At 40.7% G+C, this 5,782-nt stretch overlaps 1 protein-coding gene across 1 annotated transcript in view; it reads left to right on the plus strand.

Annotated features, from left to right (window-relative positions):
* KLHL23 (kelch like family member 23) overlaps nt 1-5,782 on the plus strand; it is a 15,592-nt gene that overhangs the window by 7,917 nt on the left and 1,893 nt on the right. The gene's annotated exons all lie outside the window — the stretch shown is intronic.

A 5,782-nucleotide genomic window follows, 5' to 3' on the forward strand; every position in this document is an offset into this window, starting at 1 on the left:
TGTTGTTTGGCGGGTCCGGGCTGGGGATTCGAACCCGCCACCTTAGGTGTACGTGGCTGGCGCCTTAGCCGGTTGAGCTATAGGCGCTGAGCCTAGCCAGAGATTCTTTACCCTTTTAGCCTCCTGTTCTCTCCGGAGTTCAGTTACATTAAGCATTCACTCCTATGATGTGCAGAGCCCTATGTAGGCCTTACCTTAACAGCCATAAAGGAAACATGTTGTCTGCCCATGGAACAGCCTGCCTTTGATGTCTTTTGTTCTTTGACTTGTCTCTTTGTGAAAAGCTGTGTTGGGGCTAGGGACCACAGGTTTTAGCCTGTTACGGTTATACCACGTATTTTTTTCATTAGGAAAGAGTCACATCATCATATCACCGTATCATTTTGAATCATTTTCCATACAGCATCAAGATTCCATGTGGGTCCCTGGAGAGGGTAGTTGAAATTCACAAGCTTGAAGCATCTGAGAGTAACAGTAATACTGACTCCTATTAAGCATTTACCTTAGGTCAGGCACTGGCTAAGTGCTTTGTAAGAAAGATGACCTTTAATTTCACTATAGCTATGTGACTAGGTATTGTTTATCACTGTTTTACATATTTGGAAATGGAAACTTAGAAAGGATAAGTAACTTTCTCAAGGTCACACAGTTTGAAAGCGGTGGACCAGGGTTCACATTCTGGTATTCTGAATTCTATAACCTGTGCTGTGCCCACTAAGCACCACCTCTTCTTCAGAGAGCAGGGAGGCTCTCCTGCTTTTGACCACTGCAGCTGTTTTCAACTCACACATTATCTATCTCATCTTATGGTTCAAGTTGTATAGTTTATTAACTACTTGAGTCTAAAAGGCAGTGTGACTTAATCCAAAGTATTAAAACCCATGGAAAATTGAAAATCAATCTAAGATAGGCTCAGCGCCCATGGCAGGGTCTAATACAGTCTGGGCCTGCCAAACAAAAATGACAACTACAACCAAAAAAAAAAAAAAAAAGCTGGGTGTTGTGGCAGGCACCTGTAGTCCAAGCTACTTGGGAGACTTAAGCCTAAGAGTCTGAGGTTGCTATGAGCTGTGACAACATGGCACTCTATCAAGGGCGACATAGTGAGACTCTCTCTCAAAAAAATCAATCTAACATAAACATTAAACTGCAGTATAAATCAATGGGAACATATAATGCCACTTGTAAAGTTTTGATTGAACTTTTTGATTGAACATTGAACTTTTTCCTCACAAAATGTAAAAAACAGGTATCAAATTTGCACCCTGCATAATATGTTCTACTGAGCTTTCACTATAATATTAGTGCTAAAAATATTTTTGAACTGGCTCATGAACACTATTTAAAATCTAGGAAATTTCAAATTAAAATAATAATTTCTGGCCTTTAGAAAAATTGGAAGATCTAGCAGTATTGGACATATTCCTTCCAGGCAGCAGCACTGAAGCCAGGTCATAGTTATTCCCATTAGATGAGGCTTATGTGCTCCATTTCACCATAATCCCTCCAATTCTTATCACATTCCATTCCTGGGAACTTGTGCCCCTGGCTTGCATCACTCAACTAGTCTGTTATCTCCTTAAGCATTTGCATCTGCCTCCACTGAATTACAGCAAGGTGGGCTTCTTTTGCACTTTTTTTGGAGACAGAGTCTCATTAAAGTGCCCTCAAGTAGAGTGCCCTCGTGTCATAGTTCACAACAACCTCAAACTCTTGGGCTCAAGCAATCCTCTTGCCTCAGCCTTCCAAGTAGCTGGGACTACAGGTGTCTACCACAATGCCCAGCTATTTGTAGAGACCGGGGATCTTGCTTTTGCTCAGGCTGGTCTCAAACCCATAAGCTCAGGCAGTCCACCTGACTCAGCCTCTCAGAGTGCTAGGATTACAGGCATGGACTACCACACCTGGCCACTTCTTTTGCACTTTACCATCCTCTCTTGAGGAATGTAAAATGTCAATTTTGAGTTGACCCTAAATAAATACATAGACTAAGAAGAAATGACCACTATTACTTTTTAAAGGTATTATAAATATTATCTTTTATCTTAACTCCTTTAACAGGGTAGCTTTGTATAATTGAAAAACATGGGATTATAGTTTCATTAAATTTAAGATTTTTATTGAGATCTTATATTTTCCTACGGTATTCTGGTAATAATGTAAGATGCAAAGATGATTAAGTGCCAGTCTCTACTGCCACAGGAACTCAGAATCTAGTAGGAAATAATATTTACTAATCTAGTGGGAAACAAGTATTTCTAGTAGGAAATAATACATACATAATGGGAATACAGGACAATCTTTGGTGAGTTCTCTACAAACAAATGGAGTTGAACTTGAGAACTGAGAGTGCTTGAGAAGGAAAATCTGGCACTCTCAGAATGCTTCTAGGAGTAGGTAGCTATAATTTGGACTTTAATAAGGAAGGTGGCTTTTGAAGAATGGTTTTTCTGGCAAGAAGTCAGTCCAATGGAGGAAGGCAGAAAGGAAAGTTTCAGGTATATTCCATTACCTGGGAGTAGCCATCAATTAATGAAATGGAAGAGGGTAGAATGGGAGATAGGATGGGAGGGCTTTGAATGGCAATCTGGAGAATTTAAAAAATAGTGACCTATTTCTCAGCAAGAGAATAATACATGATCAGGTCTAGTTTTAAGAGGAATAGATTGGGAGAAAAACAAAAGCCAGAAGTGAAATAAATGTGCTAAGACTGTGGCAATAATATGCCGGATGAGGAATGCTGAAAGCCTGAAGTGGTAGAGTAGAAAAGAGGGGCAGATGTGAGGAATATTATGGATTCAACAGCTGATTGCTTCCTTGGCTGATTGGATAAAGGTAGTGAGGAAAAGAAAGTAGCTGACAGTCATCCCAGGGTCTTTGGCCAGTTGCCTGGGAGGATGGAGGGTACAGAAGGAGGAGCCAATGGGGAAAGGGGAGAATTGAGGTGATGAGCTCAGTTTTGAAGTTGAGGGTAAAAGACTAATTGGACCATTGTCCAGCAAACAATGGGAAATGTGGGTCTGCATCTCAGGAGGAGGGATGTAGCTAACTATAGAGATCTAGGAATTGGTTGATGAGGCTGTGGGTATGAGCATGAATGAGATGCCTTGGTGGGGGTGGGACCAGCAAGACAGTTATGGGCAGAATCTTGGAAGCAGGCTGAGTTGAGAAATGAGCTGAAGAAGAAGGGTGTATGAAGAATAAGGAAGGAGGGTTGGGTGCAGTGGCTCATGCTGTAATCCTAGCACTCCTGAAGGCCACAGCAGGTGGATTGCTTGAGCTCAGGAGTTCGAGACCAGCCTGAGCAACAGCAAGACCCCATCTCTAAAAGAGGCCCAGTGTTGTGATGGGTGCTTGTAGGCCCAGCTACTTAGGAAGCTGAGGCAATAAGATTGCTCAAGCCAAAGAGTTTGAGGTTGCTGTGAGCTATGACACCACACCACTCTACTCAGGTCAACAGAATGGGACTGTCTCAAACACAAAAATAAGAAGAATAGAGAAAGAGCTATAGATAATAAAGAAGGACCTGCATGGAATGGGGAGAGAGCGCTCTCTCCTGGATCTGCCACGTATTTACTTGCCCAAACAATGACTTAAACTTTTTTTTTTTAAGACGGAGCCTCAAGCTATCCCCCTGGGTAGAATGCCATGGCCTCACAGCTCACAGCAACCTCCAACTCCTGGGCTCAAGCGAGTCTCCTGCCTCAGCCTCCCAAGTAGCTGGGACTACAGGTGCCCGCCACAACGCCTGGCCCATTTTTTGGTTGCAGCCATCATTGTTGTTTGGCGGGCCCGGGCTGGGGATTCGAACCTGCCACCTTAGGTGTATGTGGTTGGCACCTTAGCCAGTTGAGCCACAGGCGCCGAGCCACAATGACTTAAACTTGTGGGCCTTACTTTCCAGTTAAAATAAGGAAGTTGGACTACGTAAGTTTTACAAGTCCTTTCAATGAGAACAATCATAGGAGAAAACAATCGAAATGAGTTCCAATGGATATTGTGGTTGTCTCTGAGTCCCTCTATTTCTTTGTTCATATCTCTCACGTTAACATTGAAAACAGTTGCCATGTATTTGTGTGTAATATTTGTGTGTAAACTCTGTGCCATCACAAACTGTCATTCTCATGCTTCATTCATTTGCTCACTTGTTCACATGTCTAACAGATATTTCTTGAGGGCTTCCTATGAACTATTCTATACACAGTGGTAGGAACACAATAAATAAGACACAGTCCTGTTAACCTCAATTGCTTAGAGGAGTTGACTGACAAAAAAGGCACTTATAGCTGAGAAGGAAAAAGTTCCTATCAATGGTAACAGAACATGGTATTGTATTTGGGTAATAGAAAAAAGGATCAGGAATCGCTTTATTTTAAACATTTTTACTGCTCTAGGGAGACTGAGATACCTATTTTAACATAAGAATTACAAAATCACTGAGGATTTTTTTGCAAAATGTGAATAACTTAAGAAAAGCCTAGGGCTCATTATTGAATCACTTACACCAACTGATAAAACTTTTGAACCATCCTTAATTTCCATGATAACCACTGATGGAATGACTCGTATAGTTTTATATAAGCAGTGTTTCACAGATACTTGAAACAATTAACTCCTATAAAAATTTTACCTATATATATATCTGAAAAGTAAACAAGTGAGTTTTTTAAGAGGTATGATTATTTTCTTGAATAATTGAGAATGTCAAAATTGAATTAAAACTTCAGGGCAATGTGTGGAGTCAAAGCAAAGATCCATCTTCTGAATCCCTCAGCCTTCAAGACCTAGGAAGTGAACTTTACATGGTGGTTCATCCCTGTAATCCCAACACTTTGACAGGCCAAAGTAGAAGGTGGAAGGATCTCAGGAATTTGAGATAAGCCTGGGTGACATAGCAAGATCCCATCTTTACATGAAATAAAAAATTGCCAGGCGAAGTGGTACAGGCCTGTAGACCCAGGTACTTAGGAGACTGAGGCAGAAGGATCACTAGAGCCCAGAAATCTCAGCTTGTAATGAGCTATGATGATGCAACTTCACTCTAGCCTGGGCAGTAGAGCAAGACCCTGTCTCATAAAGACAAAGAAAAAAAAATACCCTATGTAGGTAGCAAGAACTTAATTGATAAGTTGTCTCCCACTCTCAAAGTGGTAATTATAATTCTAATTGTACTTTCTTTCTAAAGAAGGTCTTGCTTATAAAATTTTCTTCTACATGATAATATGGGCACACATTGGTACTCAAGAGGTTACAAGATATAATTCATTTGTGATTCAACAAACATTTATTGAATTTTTATAAGATATCAGACACTGGTCATTCTCCAATTGCAAATAGAATGGTGGGCATGACACAGTTCTTGCGCTGCTAGGAGTAGGAGAGGAATAAGAAACAAGGAACATCCCAGATAATGAGGAGTGCTATGGAGAGAATTAAAATGGGATGATATGATAGACATGCCTCACTGGCCATTTCAGGTGTGATGGTAAGGCCCTCTGGGGAGGTGACAATAAGGTAAGATCTTACTGAATGACAGAAAGCAGCCATGCAAAGAACTGAGAAGAGGAGACAGTTGAAGGCAGAAGGAAGAGCTCAGCAATAGCAAGCTAAATCTTTGTTTATTTGTCCTAATGTGAATGGCACTGACAATTCTTGCCTTCGTTCAGGGCAGCAACTAGAAGTATTTAAGTATAATTTTATGATCCATATTCCCACAGAATGAATTATCAGGCTATGAATGATTTTTTTTTTTTTTTTTTTTTTTTTTTGAGACAGAGCCTCA

Source organism: Otolemur garnettii, unplaced genomic scaffold, assembly GCF_000181295.1.
Source record: "Otolemur garnettii isolate 467f Iridium unplaced genomic scaffold, OtoGar3 scaffold00187, whole genome shotgun sequence".
Lineage (NCBI taxonomy): Eukaryota > Metazoa > Chordata > Mammalia > Primates > Galagidae > Otolemur > Otolemur garnettii.